General features: G+C 37.5%; 1 long non-coding RNA gene across 1 annotated transcript; it reads left to right on the top strand.

Moving 5' to 3' along the window:
* Nucleotides 1–13621: 13621 nt before the first annotated feature.
* LOC130460920 (uncharacterized) lies at nt 13622–16113 on the top strand. Its single transcript, XR_008921146.1, has 3 exons — nt 13622–14319; nt 14835–14899; nt 15855–16113. It is a non-coding gene; the product is annotated as an uncharacterized lncRNA (long non-coding RNA).
* Nucleotides 16114–19192: the final 3079 nt, after the last annotated feature.

Here is a 19192-nt window from a genome sequence, read left to right as displayed (position 1 = left end):
TAGGTTGGGATTGGAGCTTCTTTGCAGACATAGTGGTTGGGAGGCAGATCTTCTGTGGGTTCGATGATTGGGAATGGAAAGTCCAGTGGGAGAGGTTGGAACGGAAGAGTGAACCTTGGGTTGGGGGTTGATCGCCGTTTGAAGTACCGGCATATGCATGGTAGTGGAATTGAAGCATCGCTGTCCTCCGACTCGTTTCCAAAGTCGAACATGTCCGTGTCCATGTCGCTCGACATTTTTAGGGTTTTTGGAGTTTTCTGGTTTTTGGTTTGGAGAGAGATTGTGGGGAGAGAGAGAAAGAGGGGGGTTTATTTTTTGGTTTCCTTCTGAAAGGTGTTTTTGTATGGAAGTGAAAGTAAACGTTTGGTCTTTCTGGGATGTGATTGGTTGGAATGGCGGTTGTGGTTTCTGTAAAGTAATTGGTTAGGGGTCGGTTGATTTTCAAAATGGTTGGTGGGAGTTAATGCAGTTTGGGAGGGGGGGTTGAATGTGGTTGGTGGGGTGGATGTATCTTCTGGCTTTTGGGCTTCGAGAGTCGACTGATTTCCTTGCCCAATCTTCATTGGACCCGCTTGTTGGTTCTTCTTCCCCCATTGGGCTTTCTGCTGGTCTTTTTTTGCAAGTTGGGCTGAAAGTCTTGTAGTGACTTTGTGGACCGAGATTGGGTATTTACCCACACTTATAGTTGACTTCTTTGGTTGACTTTTGCTATTTTGTTTTTCCCCCCTTTTCCTTCCTGGGTTTCTCCCACCTTTTGCTCTGCACTTTTCTTGCCTTTTGTACTTAGCTTTTTTGTTTCCCTTTTTTGTTTTGTCTCTTTGCTGGGAACATGGATCCAAGGGTTGGTGTTTTCTTCCTCCTCGGTGGTGCCCTGTGATGGTGCCACGTTTTGCCCTACTCCTTCATTTCTTTCCTTCTCAACCTCCTCCGCGCCGTCCTCTGTTTCCCCTTTACCAACCGGATATTGCGGGCATCTTTCACGCCTGTGTCCAATTGCCTGACACTGGTTGCAGAAGTGTGGTATCTCCTCATAGTAGATAGGTTGCTTGAAGGCTCCTAGCCATATTACTTATTTCCTCTGTTTTGCTAGGTCCAACAACACTTGAATCCTTGCGAACCTTACTCTGTTTTGCTCAAGAGCTTTTGTGTCTGTTTTGATGAAGGTCCCAATTTCACTTGCAATTCTTTGGAACATCGGCAGCGAGTGGAACTCAATTGGCAGTTCTGGTAGTGAAACCCAGACTGGGGCTTTCGAAATTATGGCTTGGGATGGTATGAATCCTGGTATCCATGGTTGAACGATTAGCATGTAGCTAGCAATGAACCACGGCCCTTGTGATAGGATATGTTCCCTTACTTCCTCATTCGGGACCGAAATGTTGTAGAAACCTTTGCCCAAGGCAATGAAGCGAATCTGGTGGTTGGTTTTCCAAATTCTTTGGAGGGTTGTTTTGAGGTAATCAACTGAGAATGATTTTCCTATCACTTTGATGATAAGTGAATTTATCCATTGCTCCGAGAGCACCATTGCCTCCTCCTTGTCGAGGCTGATGAAAGCTTCCATGCTTGGGTCATAATTTGGGGGTGGGGTAGTGGAGGTGAGGGCTTGTAGGGAGGCTAGGGGTCGGTAAGCAGGTGGTGGGTTTTGGGTCGCTCCTTGAACCATGGCTGCATAGGACGGTTTTGTCGTGGTTTTGCATCCCTGGTGGGTGTTGCTGGTGTCGTTGGGCTCGTTGGTCCGGTGGGGACTGGGTTGGGGTGGGTTGGTGGCGTTGTGGCTGACTGAGAACTCTACTGGCTGACCAATGGGCTTGCTGCTGGAATCCGGCGGTTGGGGGGGGGGGGGCTCTCTCTCACTTTCTCTCTCTAACATTTTATCCAACTTTATCACCATTTTGTTGAGGTGTATCAACACATGAAGTTTGATGCAAAATTCCATGTTCAGCATAAAATTTACTTAAACAAGTAAACTCCTTACCATTGTCACTACTCAAGATTTTTACCCTTTTATTAAATTGAGTATGCACCATAGAACAAAAATCCTTAGTTATTTGTCCTACTTCACTCTGTGCAGACATTAAATACACCCATACAGCCCGAGAAAAATCATCAACAATTGTGAGGAAGTAATATGCACCACAACTCGAAGAAACCTTATAATCACCCCAAATATCACAATGAATTAAGGAAAATATATCGTCGGCTTTATTATCACTTAAAGGGAAAACACTTCTAGGTTGGTGAGCATGTAAACATACTTCACAAGCACAAAAATCATTAATCAAACTTTGAGCTTTATTCTCACTACTTGCAAAAAAAAGGTAAGAGGGACACAACTTTCCGAGAGGGGTGTCCGAGTCGTTGATGCCATAACTCGTGTTTTCCCAACAATGTCGTATGGTGAGCTTGAATACGTTGCATCGGCTTGAACCAGTAGACCCCGTCACTTTGTTCACCCGCTCCAATCAGGGTCCTCGAATTGCGGTCCTGTATTACACAAAGCTTATCAGTAAATGTGACATCATAAGGTGAACTTACAAGTAATTGAAAGACAGAAATCAAATTGCAGTTTAGTTCGGGAACATATAACACATCATTCAAGATTAATGTGTTGCTCAATACCACACTTCCTTCCTTCGCCGCCATTACTTATTTACCATTTGGTAAACCCACTGATGAAGGAGAAGTATCAGTCAAGAGTTTGAATAAACTCTTATTGTCGCTCATGTGATTCGAGCAACCCGAGTCGATGAGCCATCTAGTGGCAAGGGTCTTACCGTCAAGCTTAGCGGTCAAAGAATTGACGTTGTTGGAATTAAAAGCCGAAATAAATTTGTTCCATTGCTCATCCGAAACTGAAGTTATATGGTCTCCCTCGCTAATAGACTGGTGTGTCGCACTGCCTGAGCCGCGACCAACAGCATTAGCTAATGCATTACCACGCCCACGACTGGTGTTACCCCGACCACCACGACTGATGCGTCCCCTTCCCCGTGATGCTACCCTATTTTCAGAATACCACCAATCTGGGTATCCTAGCAATTCAAAGCAATTCTCCTGATCATGGCCAGGTTTACCACAATGTGAGCAAGTGGTATTGACACGAGGTTTGTCAGACCCCTTTGCAGCCATTGAGGAGCGACCCCGAGCCGTTTCTTGGGATGCAAATCTAACAGCCTCTGGTTTACGATCCGAGGCACGAGTAACCGGCCATGTGGTTTCTCTCTTGTGTTTGTGCTTTTGAGAAAACCACACTCAATGATGGGAGGGGATCCTGCATTAACATATTTGTTTGAACATTACCATAAATGGCTGAATCGAGCCCAATTAAAATTTGATGCACCTGCGCATCTTCTCTTTCTTTAGCCAAAGCAACCTTCGAGCCGCAAGAACAGATACAAGAGCATGGAGGGGTTAAATATGATGCAAGCTCTTGCCATAATAGATGTAGTTTTCCATAGTAGGTGACCACCGAGTCTCCTCCTTGTTCACAAGTGACAATCTGATTCTTTAATTCATTTATTCGAGGTCCGTTTCCAGCCGAGAAACTTTATCGAATATCATCCCACATGTCCTTTACATTATCAGTAAGAGGAATAGAGGAACGAATGGATGTGTCAAGTGTGTTATGTATCCAAGCACCGAGCATGAAATTCACCTGCACCTGTAGAGCCATCTTATCTGGTTCTTCTGTCGTCGGTGGTTCAATCGTGCCATCAAAGAACCCAATTTTGTTGTTTTCTTTAAAAGCATTGACCCATCGATCGAGCTCATTCTTCATAGTTTTCCCCACGCAAGACTACCGGCGAGATGACGATGCTTGTGTTTGATGCGGGGTGGAGATAGTAAGGGGAGGATGCATCAATCACCTTGGTTTCAGTCATTATGGGAAAAAAAATTGATTTGATATGTTGATTAATCAACCTGCTGTGATAGACACTCTGGGCCGCGCCCGTTATCAAGAGAGAGAGTCCATTTAACAAATCCAAAGGAGGTTCCACCTTAAAACCATATGGCAATAAGGGGAATACCCCCTTGGTCTTAGTTCCATTAGAACTAATTTGAATCACTTAGTTCCATTAGAATTGATTTAAATCACTTAGTTCCATTAGAGTTGATTTAAATCACTTAGTTCCATCAGTCTCATTAGTTCCATTAGGATAATTAGTAATTTTTCAATTTGAATCACTTTTCATCTAAACTTCTTCTGTCATACTGTTCAGGGGGTTTAAAATGAGCCTCCGTTTGCACTTTGAAAGACGTGATGGTTTTATTCTTCAATGTTACCATGCCTAGTTTAGTAGCATAGTTATTAGCAGTCCAACTGTGAACAATTTGGCCGTCGGAAGGGAAGGAGATAGGAATAACATTGTAAGCATGTTGTTTGAGGACTCCATGACTACAGATACCCTCTCTGTTGACTTTTTTGGGATCGACGGAATGGGAAAAACAACATTGACTCGGTATGTGTATGAATGTATGATGATGAGACTCATGAGAGGGTGAAGGGCTGTTTTGATGCTCAGTTCTGGGTTTCGGTAACTCTGGATTTTAATGTTACGGAGATTCTGCCATTCTGGAGAAGATGATAATATGTGTTATAGACTTATAGGGGAATCGCTTTACAATTTTGACGCTGTTAAAGCTCTATCATCACTTCATTCAAGCAATAGGTGGGAAGAAGTTCCGGCTAGTTTTGGATAACATCTGGGCATGGTAGAAACAACTCACATATGAGTTGTTGCCCCCACATCATGTTTTCTTCAACTTTTTTTTGTTTCTAGATGGTAAAAATCAATTTTTATTTATTTTTTGAATGGTGATAAACTAAAGGGGATAATATTAATTGATGATAATATAACTTAGCTTAATCATAATTGGTTACATCATTGATTTATATAGGAAATTATAACGTAACTCTATTAGATTTAGGACTCTATTGGATTCCTAAGGATATACCATAACTCTAACAAATGGTAAAATATAAGTTTTTTTTAATTGGTAAAATACAATTTTTTGATTTTTTTTATTTTTTTAGGTGATCAAAATCAAATTTTTCTTTCATTAACTAAGATTATATCAACCCATACTTTTCACTCCATTTTTTTCTAAGAGAAAGCTTAAGATTTTCTAGATTTTATTTGGTGAGAATAGTGTCTCTATTAATGATTCATGCAACTACTCCTAATAGTAATTTTAATTATTGGAGTAATATATAATTATTTATGATCCATGCAACTAGTACTCCTAATAGTAATTTTAATTATTGGATTAATATATACTTATCTTTTACATAATTCATGCAACTACTCCTAATAGTAATCTTAATTATATCACCGACTTTCACTTTCTTGACATATTAAAATAATTCAGAATTTACTTTCACAAATTCTTATTTACATGAGTGTACGATAAATATTGTACACCGAAATTAAAGTTGACGTAAAATGCTTAAAAGTTACTCTTATTTATGTGAAAGTTATCTACTTTTTAGTTATACATAGTAAATTGTACGTGTCTATATTTCCTTAATCGCAACAGTCTCCATGCATGCAAGTTGTTTTAGGTAGGGGTGTGCAAGTTTGACCCACACCAGACCGAATGCAATCGGTCCGGTCTTCCGGTCGAGAAATATCAAATTTCGATCATCGGCCCGGTCCGGTCCAAAACCCGATTTTGGACCAGACCGATATTTCCTTTATAAAATATAATATAAACTACGGTTTTTTCATGAAATGCCCCCGAGGTTTGCAAAAACGCACCAAATACCCTCGCGTATTTTGAATCACATAATATACCCCTATTTTTCCGTACTGTTCATGAGATGCACCTTCAGTTAACAGACGTTAGTCTGCCGTTAGTGGCGTTTTACTATTTTGCCCTTAATACATGTTTTTCGACATAAATTCCAAAAAAAAAAATCTCAAATTCTTTCTCTTTCTCTCTCCTCTCAGATGTTCTTCCTCCTGCTCTCTAGTCGCCGACGGCTTCCGATTTCCACTCTCTGGTCGCCGGCGGAGGCCGATCTCGGCCCAGGGTTCAACATCCTCGGTTGCACCGTCGATTCAGTGACCCAGTCAACTCTCCATCTCCTCCATTTCTGGCGACGCTCATTCCAAACTTTCCAAAGATTGGAAACCACTGTTGCTCAAACCCAGCAGGAAATTCGAAAAATCTGGATTAATTCTTGAATTCTTCGAGAAAAATGGATTCTCAAAAACCCAGTTGGAGACTTGGAGGAATTGGTGATACGTGATCCTCGTGTTCTTGCTTCTGATCTTAACAGAGGTATTAGGGTAAAATTCGAAGGAATTAAGGATTTAGGTTTCTCAAATGATGAACTGGCCAATCCATTGTGTGCCGCTCCGGCCATTTTTACCCTGCCACGGAGCAATACCTCAAGTGCAACGGGCCATCAACCCGGCACCCTTCAGGCACATAAACAACAATCAAATCAGGAGCACCAACCCCATTAAGAGACCAAAACAAATCACCTTCAAAATTTGACACAAATTCAAACACTCTTTTTACAATTCCCTCAGAAGATAGCTTTGCCAAGCTACCAACATACACACCCTCGGCTAAACCCGATAACCCGGATAAAGAATCAATTGAAGATGATTTTGACGAAATTGGGTGTTTTGATTTGCGATTGAATGAAATTCGAGAAGTTGAGGGTGTTGGGAATTGAGAGAGTGAGTAAAATTGAGCGGAGACTGTTTGAAGAAAATTGGGAGTCAATGTAGAAGCAGACATTGATTATGGTGGTGGATTTCCAGAATCGAATTCTAATTCTAGGATTTTCAACTTATTACTAAGATAGTATGAGCACTTAGTTAAGGAATTCCCTGTAAGTGTTGTTGTAAGTGTTGTTGATCTGAATATCTTTGATAAAGTGGCTCAATTTTTGCAGCCTTTGTGTTTTAAGTAGCTCAATTCCGTATGTACTTCTCTGAGTCCGCCCTTATTGTTTCTCCAATCTCAGTCCAATTTGTGGGCGATTATTGTGAATGGAAGTAATTGATTTTTCGAATTTGATTGTTTGCGCATTGATTCTTATTTTGGCGGTTGTAGAACAATGGAGTGCACCGGAGAAAATGGATCAGGAAAACAGAAGGAAGGGATGGAGAGAAAAGAAAAAAAAAAGGCAGTTTTGATATTTAGTGCAACTTAGTTTACAAATAGGTGTATATTATGCATTAAGTTTATAAAAAGGGGTATATTGTGAATTATAAACACGACTTAACGGAGGACTAACGGAAGGTCGGTTTAGGGGTATTTGGTGCAAACTTGGAAAAAAATAGGGGTATATTATGTGAATTGAAACACGCGAGGGTATTTGGTGCGTTTTTTCAAACCTCATGGGCATTTCATGAAAAAACCGTATAAACTATTCAAAAATATAATTTTCTCCTTTACTATGTTGTTAATATTACTATATTGTGATATATTTTATTTTATCTTACAAAAAATGGCTTAAACAATTAATTTTTTTATATATATATTTTCTTTTTTACCATAATTCGTAGAAAAAATAAAAAATATACAACCGGTCCAAACCGGTCAGATCCGGATTTTAGACCGGTTTTTTCTGTCCGGTCCGAGATCCAGTCCAAGCATAATCGTCCGGTCTTTGTGTTTTGAATATCAAAATTTCAGTCGATCCGATCCAGGTTGGTCCGATCCGGTCCGAATTTGAACCTATCTACACCCCTAGTTTTAGGAGATGGATAGAGTGGGATTAGAATATTTCGTCCAACAATGTGTAACATCTGTACGTCATTTTGTTTTATATATTGGTTAGAGTTGATCATCACGGGTCCGGCCCGGCCCGAAAATTTGCGGGTTTGGGCAGAATATTTCGGTCCGCTTTTCGGGCCCGACCCGGCCCAAACTTTTAAAAAAAATTGCGGGCTTTGGACAACGTAAAACAACAATTTTAGTTATAAATTTGGCCAGGTCCGAAAATGGCCCGAATAGCCCGCTAATTTTGGCCCGAAATAGCGGGATTTGTGCACAAAAATTGGCCCGAAACATGACCTGGCCTGGCCCGACATAATGGGCAGATTTTTATTCGCTCGACCCGGTCTGGCCCGCCATTTGATCAGGTCTAATATTGGTTGACAATAATGTAATTTAATGAGAAAAATATTATAAAGTGGATGTCCAAATTCAAATATCAACCACTTTGATGAAAATGACGCACAGATGGGATACAAATTATGGAATAGAAGATTTATACTTGATAGAGCGGGAGTGTCGGTCGTGTTGCTACATGGGCGGTTATACTTCATATTTTTTATTGAAATAGTTGAATGCCTTGTTTTGTTTATTTTATTTGCACTTATTTCAAGAAAAATAATTTTAAATACAATAAATTTAATTTGGAAAAAATGACTATTCAAATATGATACCTATACTAATATATTAAAAGGAACTTAAGAATGTATATGTGCCACGTAGTTTCTTCCTTATTAATTGCGTCATGTCACCACTAATAAGCAATCATGACATATCAATGATATCATTGATTCATTGACAACCAAAACACATGTAGCTAGGATCAGACACAAGACCTCATGTATTAAAAAAAATCATATTACCTTCCCTATAATAATCAACTAATCACGACGAAGAGGATTCAATTTTGTTCTGATTTTCGGATATGGGGCTTTAGATTGGAACGTTGTTGATCGGCCGTTGATATTGCGTCACCACGAAAATTCTTTAACGAAACCACCTATATGGACACTTATTTACAAAAAGTAAACCCCACTAAATGTAAAAGCCGGAGTAACGTCTGGGCCATATACTATTTTATAACTAAAGAAGGTTATGATAAGTTTAGATGAATAATAATCAAGCTAAAGTGAATAAAACTTACCAAAGTGGGACATGCATATGGCTTGGATCTGTATTAAGGGGTGAGCAGAAAGTCAGGGAAGGATACTAAACATGTTGTTAAGGTCTCTGTTCCGGGTAACAAAATTGGAAATTTGTTGCAACAGGTTATGATTCTCAATTTTCAGAATGCGTACTTTGTTGGTTAAATTACTCTATACTTACCAATTCTAATATAGAGTACCCACAGTCATGAGATGGGACCAAATAAAAATGTTTCATATGCCCAACATATAATACAATTCAAGCTTATTTTTCTAATTTTTTTTAAATAATATGGTATTCTGAACAGGAACCTGTTTTCATTTACCATTTTCAAGAACCCGCTGTAATAGGTTTCGGTTCCTAAAATTTTCTTGATTTTTGCAGCTTAAGAAGAACCAGTTTGCTAGAATACTGCAGCTCACTGAGGGTGATCGATCATGGAGTTAAAGCAATATGGAGATATTGTATTGTGAAAGTTGGAGTATAGAAGTTGGATTTCAGTTAGGGAGTATCGAGAGAGATCATCTTATTGAGGTAACTTTTATGTTCAGCGAAAATCATATTTGTGTCCATGTGTGTGAAAATCATTCTTTTTATATGATCATATATCCATGGCCATGAATATCATGAATTTAATTGGTATAGGATTGTTATTTAATTTGATTGATACTGTGATAGTTATTTGCGAAATTGTTCGGAAATATATTTGTGTATTAAAACATAGTTTGAAATGATATTGTAACTTAAAAATGTGCTTCGTATTTGTTTTGTTGGCATTGCATTATGAACTGATATGAAAAAGAGGGCAAGGTACAAGAAGAGGAAATATCCTAAAAAAATTAAAAATTAAGCTAGACCAGAACGATAAAATATGTGTGATAATTTGTGTCATGTGATAAGTGTGTTTTCTGATAAATCACGTTTGTCTCCAATGTAAGGGAATACAGTTAAAAACATATTAACGCAGTGGAATAATCAAAGCCAAGAACCATGTATAAAGTACAAATCGAGCAGACTTACGTTTGTTGCGTATTTTCCCTACTTCAACGAATTACGAACACGAACAAGAACTCCAAATGTCGTTCCTCTACTTGGTTCACCGACACGTTCAGATCCGTCTTGAGATTAATGGCTTAGATGTCACTCAAGATATTTTAGCTTTTAGGGAAGAACAGTTTGAACGGAGGCTCAAAACATATTGGGGTTTCTCTTTTGATTTAGGTTAAACTGAATTACGTAATGTGTAAGTTGGAAAAACATAATTCCCTTAGGTTATAACATGACCGGCCAAAGCACAAGGCCTTAGGCCGGCCAGCTCTCGCACAAGCCCACGAGCATATGCGCGCAGCAACACAGCCATGGGCCTTGGGCCTCGCTGTTGTGTGCCGCCGCTGCTGCTGTCCCGCGCGCGCCCTGCCGCAGACCATGGGCCTTTCTCTCGCGCTGGCGAGCTGCTGCGCTCGTTGGGCCTTGCGCGCTTGGCTCGACGGGCCGACAGCTTTGCCTTGCTCGTATCCGCGACCAATGCCTTACGGCTAATGTTTATCGTATAGTACTTGACGAATCACCGTCGTACGATACGATTATCCATTTCGCCTAGCTAACGAATATTCCCGATACGATATACGATTCCGATCCAACATCATATCGTATATTAATGTTTTTCCGAACTAATTCCCGAAAAGCTATTAAATGAATTTCCGATTCATTTAATCTAATGATCTGTTACATGCCAATGGTGTGACCTTATAGGTTCAGTCAAGAGTAAGCTGTGAGCCTAATATAGATTAGAACTCACTGATCGGAAGCATTGCTCCGGCCAACCAGCTGTTCCGATGACTTGATCTCACTGAATTAATTGCTCGTAATTTATCTGAACCTTGGTATTGGACTAATGTACCTTGGGTGAAGGACATATTTCCTTCACTCTCCCATTTGTCATTTAGACAAATGTGCATTCACATTCCTTTGTCACTTAGTGTTACTTGCTGAACATAAGGTAAGATCCGAGCCATCCTTATTAGGTCCATAAGTGTTTCTCGGATTACTGAGTTCAACTGTTAAACTTTACAGAAGGTTAAGCCTTAACCATACTGTGCACGACCATGCATTTTTCACAGTATCTAACTCTCCGAGAGGCCTTGTTACACAACAAAACCATATCCTATCAAAGATAGGAGGACAATCCAGTTTTGCAATCTATGAACACTCACTTTGATTCATAGTACGCCCAATAACTTCTTTTATAGTCTCCGTTTACGGTGCGACGTTTAGCGAGCATCAAAGCGAACTAATCTTCAAACGAGCAATCATAATTACACATGTTTTGAGGAACAATTCTAATCATCATTAATGAGAACTGCTTATGACATGACTCTAATCTCTTAAAGTGTTCTCATGGTCAATCCGATACAAGATCCAATAAGTATCTATGCAAAAGATTTTTGACATCCAGTCAATCTAGTTCAAGAAACCGAACTACAAATCTACTTACAATCTAATCTTGATTAGTCATTGGTCGTCCACCTTTCAATGACCTGGATTAGGGATCCTTTGTGGCTTCAATATTCAAGTTCACTTATGGGTGTTTCTTTGTCGAAGAATCCATCTTGACATCCCATTTAAATGTTTTGAATCACTTGGACTTTTCATTTAATACTAAACCAAAATTATATGAATATGAAATAAATAATTTCATAAATATGAAATAGTTAAACCAATTGTTTTAAATACAGATCTAACAGATGTTCTAAAACAAAACGTAGAAAATCAAATCCATTCTCCAACATGCTTGATTCCCATGGTTGCTACACGTGTGTTGTGCTTCACTTGTGGCAACGGTTTAGTTAATGGATCCGCGGCGTTGTCGTCAGTTCCAACCTTGCAAATCTCGATTTCTTTCCTTTCAACGATTTCTCGAAGTATGTGAAATCGCTGCAGTACGTGCTTGGACTTCTGTTGGCTCCAAGGCTCCTTTTCCTGGGCAATGGCTCTCTTAGTCCGCATCACAAAGTTTAAGTGGTGAAAATTGAACCACTTTGCAAGTATAATTTCATTGAAGAAATACATGAAATTCTTTTGCGATAATCGCTCAAAGAGAACATAAACTTAGAATTAGAGGTAAAAGAAAGAATTCTAGACTTTATTACTTCAATGGGAAAATAATACATCCTTTGGATCGTACTTTATTCTGAAACCACAAAACTGAACTACTAAAACCGTAAATAATAGTCTACTACTTTATTACTTCACTAAAATTTAAGCGCTAGCTATTACATTAGAAAAGTCTTTAAAATGCTACTCTACTATCCAACCACCTCTACAAACTGGTGAAGAGTGCTCATGGTCTTCAAAGTCATCAAAGTCTTCCTCTGGATCAAACTCATACTCCATATCCTCATTATTCTGTTGTAGCTCACTGTTAACTTCATCAGTGTTAGTCTCTGGCTCAATTTCTGTGTCACTGGAGATCTCAATAGTAGGTTCAGGAATGATAGGATTAGGGTTCTCAATCTCAACAACATCATCATCACTATCCTCATCCATCTGAGTTTCTGTCTCATTATCTAATCATGTAAGGTTGATGTTTTCCACAGTCTTAACATCATCAAAACATTCCTCCGCAAGCTCTATCACTGTGGTCATAATCTCCAAATCATATCTCCATCTACCATCTGGAGTACCATACTTGTACTAATTAGGAATGCCATTTTCCATATGCATATCGCGAAATCGGTTCTTAAGCTCTATGTATAGGTTCCTAGCAGGTAAGCAATGAATAACCATCTCTGCCATAACATCTTTCTTCCTTAATTCGGGTAGGTTCTTCACTGTAGCAAAGTAATTGCAAGCAAACTCGATCTTCTTCACATAAATGTGTGGGGTTTCACAATCTAGCTTCTCTAGGTTTCCTAGATTTGCGTACTTTGAGATCAACATCTTAAATTCTGAAAGTTAACAGCTACAAAGTCTTACTAAAGTGTTCCAAAAACAAAGTAAGTTCGTTGAGCCATACAATTTCAATGCACAAGTACATGCTTAATCATGAATCGTGATGCAATTAATCACATAAAGCAAAACAAGACATGATCAAACTTTAATTACATGATCAAACTTTAATTAAAATATCACATAATCAAGGCATAATCACATAAACACTTGATTAGAAATGCATACTTAAATCAAACGCATACTTAGTCTAATTATACCCTTCTTAATCTACCCTTTCTCACTTGAAGAATAATAATAATTTTCGAAGTTAATTTAATAAATAACTTCAAATACATACGAAATTATTAAAATTAAAATTGAAAATTGAAATAATTAATCGAATAATTTAAATTAATCCGATTATTTTCGAAAATAATTAAAAAGGAATAAATAAGTAAATAATTAAACAAATAATTATTTCGAAAAAAATATATGTATATATAATTATTTTTTTAAAATTCGGAAAATCAAAAAATAAAATGAATTTTTTTTTTTTGAAAAATTCCGAGAATATTTCGGAAGTAAAACAAATAATTCGAATTTTAATAAAAATCGAATAATTAAAATGATTTTCAAATTCTTGAAATAATTGGTATTTGGCTTTTCAAAATTTTAAGTACTCAAAAACAACATTTTGGCTTTAGAAAAATAGTTTTCGAAAAATCCTAAAGTTCTGCAATCGTAGTTTAAGGATTTACCACTTTGCACTATTGATTAATGCAAAGCAGCTCTCAAACCAGATGTAATCCCCCGTATATTTATAAAGTTTATTAATATAGTTTTACGTATAATTAATTATATTTAAATTACATTGGTGAATTTTAGTTTTAATGTATATTTATTTATTCAAATGCATTTTAAATATTTTAAGAATTTATGAAATTAAAATAATTTTAGAATTTTACGTTGAAAAGAAATCGAATTGCGAAACCGATTGAATTTAGAAAACTATCCTTACCGATTTTAGATTGAAATCCTAAAACTAAATCCTAATTCTAAGCCCATTTGGTAAAGCCCAAAATATCAAACCCACAACTCTCCTCCACTCTCCTCTCTTTCAATTTCACGTGAAAAACAAAACACCCAAACCCTCCTTCTTTTTGCAACTTCACGTGAACAGGAACCACAAACCCCTTGCTTCAGCCACCAGCCCTCCTCCACCGTCGCACCACAGTACCTGGTTGCAGCTGTCAACCCGCCGTCGCTGCCCTGCCCAGCCGCCGGCCTTTCTTCGCTGCTCCCTTCTCCTTCGCGAGCACCATTGTTCCCTCTTCTCCCTCGTGCTTGTCTCACTCTCTCACGTCACTGCAGATGCATCGCCAGCCTCCGCGACCGCCGCACAACCACCGTGCGTCCATCTGACGCCGTCCGACGTACTCCTCCTCCTGGTCCCGCTGCCGCGCCGCCCTGCCGCCGGCCATCACTCCTTCTTTTCTTATTTTGGTTAATTCTGAAACCCTTAAACTAATTTATGTTTTAATCATGTTTTATTAATATAATTCATGTTTTCCTTGAATTAAATTATAGTTTGTATGAGTTAATTATGAATTCAGATTACATGTTTTGCATAATTAATAATTTAAATTTGAGATTATGTAATTGAAATGAAATTAGAATTTTAATTATTAAAGCATGAACTTTTAAGGTTTTTAGAGTTTTGAAACCATGGTAGGATGATTACAAGTTATTAAAGTTATTGTTTTTATGATTTCAAACATGTTAATTATGTTTTGGAGTAGTTTGAAATTAGTTATATTGCTGGAAATTTAAAGTATGATGCTTTGAAGAGTTTTCAACGAATCTCAATAATTAATATAACAATTACGATGCTAGGAAATCAAATATTCAAGTTTCGATATTGGGAAATGTTATAATTATGTTTAGGAAGGGTTTGAAGCTCCCTAATGTTGCTGAAAATTCAATATGAATTGATATGAGTCTATATTGGTTGTTGTTAGGTGGAGAATTCTCTTTAGGCGACTTTTAAAAGTGTTAAAGTGACGTATCAGTTTGTTTACACAAGGTACGTACATACCTGTGTGCTTGGAATGTGTGCTAATTGTTGAAACCATGTTGAATTATTGATGAACTTGGTTATGTTGATGTTGTTGATGAACTTAGTCAGGTTGAAATTGCATGTTTGATACTGTTGGATGAACATATTAAACCTTTATTGCATTTTGAGGATTATAACATGTTAGTATGGAAGATTGATGCAAACATGTTTGATTGGGAACACTAGATTATTTAGTATATAATCCAGATCAGTTAATTGTTGTTCCCTTTTTAGCTTTTCACTACTTTATGAGGGCAAAGGACCTTATTTAGTAAGTTGAAACCTTATACCCATATTCAGGGGTTGATCAGTATTAAAGAAAAGATTGGAGTTAAGTGGAATGAGTCTTGTTTGATGCCTTTGTGATCACTTACTCAATTCCAAGATAAAAACAGTTATAAATAAATGTGAGTTGCATGCCTTATGTGATTGTTGAGTCATAACAGGGTGTCAATTTGTAAATCATGTAAAGTGAAACTGAGTAGCAATAGCTTTAGACTGTGCACGTCTAAAGTGACGGACAAACAGGAGTTGGGGTTCCTGGTGGTAGCCCATGGCCTTTCATTCGGACCGGATTGATCACCGCGTCCTATTTTCAGTCAAACGTTCCTCGATATCGCAGGTCACTGAGGTTACGGAGTCGCGCCCGTACCTCGCCTAGCTAGAAAACTCGGTCCATTGCCTATTTCAATTAAAATAATATTATTGTTATAAAAGTCTAGTCCAGTCTAGCCTAGTCTAGTTAAGTATGGTCGTCAGATTATCATGTTTTGTCTGACCTTAATTATGTTTAATAGTATCATGTTAGGATTATTATTGCTTTAGTATGTAGTACTCAGCTTTGCTGATTACGTGCTTTGTTTGTGTGTGTTGATCACGGCTATGCCTATTGATCCTGTGATGACCCATCTTTGGTGAGCAGTCCCTAAGGATCAATAAGCGTTGCCCATCTACAGGTTTGAAGATGATGCATCATTGGGATCGGGATTAGAGAGCTTGTAGTTCATTTGATTTTCTAAGTTGGATTCGGTTTGTTTAAGTGGACTCTAAAACTTATTGAATTAGTAACATTAACTTTGTTTTTCGTTGATTGGTTTTTGGGATTTATTCTGAAAATGATTATTTATAAACTTACAGTTAGTTTTATGTTTTCCGCTGCAAAATTCTGAATAAGCCGTTACGTTTTCACACGGGCGATAATGCCTTGATAATTCTCTACGTTTTATATTTAAAAGTTATTTTAGAAAAGAGAGAATTGTCGGGGTGTTACACCAGAGCTCTGCAAATACTACTTTGTAGTATTACTTACTACAAAGAAGGACTGAAACTAAGCTCTGATACCACTTTGTAACACCCTAATAATTCCTTGCTTTTTATAAAATATTTTCCAACTTAAAACACAGGAATTACCAAGATATTACCGCCATCGTGATAACGGCTAAGGCTATTTACCAGAATTACGCAGCGAAATTAACTAACTTTCAAAACATATTAAATAAATAGTTAATGGTTATTAAAACAAGTTGGAACCACTGAGGCCCAAATCCAAAGTATTAAACCATTTAAAATCCATTAACTGAAAATAGTATTAGTAATAGTAGTAGTCATGACTATAACTAAAAATAGAGTTTATAAAATACGGAAGAATAAACTCTCAACTCGAATCCCATGATAACTTATCCCGCAAGTTATCTCTACAAACCTGCTTATTCAAAATCTACTCCCCAACAACGCAAATGCAATTGATGGATCATCATAGGGTCATTGGCAAAGGCCATGACCAGAAGACATGAAGCACGAAGTCAGCAAAAGCTGAGTACGAACAAGATAGAATAAAATTCTATCCTAACATGCTTCACTCGACAAATTAAATAATCCACATACAAAAGCCATGTAATAAACCAACAATCATGGAGACAAGAATCGACACTTGACACGACTCTTGACTCACATATTAATAAAAAGTAGCTTCGAACGGGTAAAAGAAAATATCCTCAAAAGGAAAGAAAGGGTGATGGGAGCCAACCATACACCAAAATAAGTCGGGCTACTACCGACAGTCGGGCCATACCGACAGGAATTCCAATGCACAACGGCATAAAAGAGAATGAAACAACGTCTTGTATCATTCTAGGAGTATAAGTTTTCCAGCAAGACTCCCCCCATTGTTCATACTCAAGGTATATACGTTCCAAGAGTTTTGAAGCTCTTTGGGTTACACTTTACGTTAATTAATATGTTATGTTCAAGGCGACTCAAGACTCTACTTAAAACACAACATACAAACAATTAAACAATTCAACAATGACTCTTCATTATTTTACTTCTTTAGGACTTGTGATCAAACATAGACTCAAGTGAAATTACTTCCATTGTTCCTTCTCAAAAACACTGTTTGAGATAACCCGACATTGCCTATTAACAAGCGGGGTGTGCCCTTAGCACGAATTGTCCTTAATTCAATTCACATAGGCTCTCTAACATATTCTACCCCTTTGGTAGAATATATATTGCTCACTGGCAATATTCAACTGGCTCAATAATTATGCTAGACATCCTGTACTATAGCATAATAATAATAACAACTTGCATGCGCACTACTCATACATGCAAATCAACTTGAACAACATGCTTGACATAATTCAACGATTATAAAAGTCCATAACATGATAGTTCAATAGAATCTATAAAGTATAATTCAATTCATAACATGCTCGTTCTCATAGATTCAATAACAATAATAACATGCTCGTTCTCAATATCAAACATGAATTCACAATAACATATTCACTCTCAATCATCAAACATGAATTCATAACAACATATAAGTTCACATGATTCGCATTCTGTACACTTCATAAAGTCCTCAAAGGATGGGTGGTCACCCTATTCTTGTACGTACTTGGAATACCTAAGTACGGGGGCCACTGTGCGAATCACGACTCATTAGAAATCAACTCCTATAAACAAAATAAGAGAACTAAATTATTATCCATGTTTACTAAATTTCCAGCAACTATTTAAGAAACTAAAACCTTTAGTTTAATTAGAAATCATTCATTAATCATTAATTAAATAGTCTCAAATAGTCAACTCAAGTCCTAACATAAAAACATTGACTTTTTAGCTTTAAAACCATTAAAACCAACTTTTTAAAGCTTATAGATAATCTGAAAATTTAAGTTGATTCCCATAATTTAAATTGTCATTAAATTATGTGAATCAATCGCTTTAATTAATTGAAATCAAAACCCTAACAATAGTTTATTCCAAAAACATGTTTTGACTTCAAAAATCAACACTTTATAAACTTATTAAATCTGAAAATTATAATTTCAATCATCAAAACCAATCTCTTTAATTAAAACACAACACTAAACCAATACGGTATTCGTAACCGTTTTAATTAATTTAAACAACCCAAATATTTAAATTAATCACAACAATTAAACCAATTTAAAACTGAAAATTAATATTTTTGAAAATAAATTTTGATTAAACAATTGATCAACACACACACACAACGATTAATTGATCGTGTGTGTGTGTGTGCCGACCAACGAACACACGAGCAACAACAATAGCACCGCACAGCCCGCGCAAGGGAAGCGGCGAGGAGAGAGGCACACGAGGTGCGCTGGGCAGGAGAGATGGGCACGCGAGTGCGCACAACAAGCAGCAGCAGCAGCGGCCTCGTGCACGAGTGCTGGGCGCTGCGGGGCTGCGACGCGACGAGAGGGAGAGAGACAGGGGTGCGCGTGAGGCGCGGCTTGTAACACCCCGACAATTCTCTCTTTTCTAAAATAACCTTTTAATATAAAACGTAGAGAATTATCAAGGCATTATTGCCCGTGTGAAAACGTAACGGCTTATTCAAAATTTTGCAGCGGAAAACATAAAACTAACTTTAGGTTTATAAATAATCGATTACAGGTGTAATCCCAAAAACCAACCAACGAAAATAAGGAAATATAAATAGTACGACAAGTTTAAAGTCTAAATTAACAAACCAAGACACTTAGCAAAACAAAACTAAATACAAGCTCTCTAATCCCGATCCCCGTGATGCATCATCTTCAAACCTGTAGATGGGCAATGCTTATTGATCCTTAGAGACTGCTCACCAAAGATGGGTCATCACAGGATCAATAAGGCATAGTCATGATCAACACACACAAACAAAGCACGTAATCAGCAAAGCTGAGTACTACATACTAAAGCAATAATAATCCTAACATGATACTATTAAACATAATTAAG

The sequence above is a fragment of the Spinacia oleracea genome, chromosome 5, assembly GCF_020520425.1.
Source record: "Spinacia oleracea cultivar Varoflay chromosome 5, BTI_SOV_V1, whole genome shotgun sequence".
Classification (NCBI taxonomy): domain Eukaryota; kingdom Viridiplantae; phylum Streptophyta; class Magnoliopsida; order Caryophyllales; family Amaranthaceae; genus Spinacia; species Spinacia oleracea.
The sequence above is the reverse complement of the archived record's forward strand: the minus strand, read 5'-3'. Positions and strand labels throughout refer to the sequence as shown.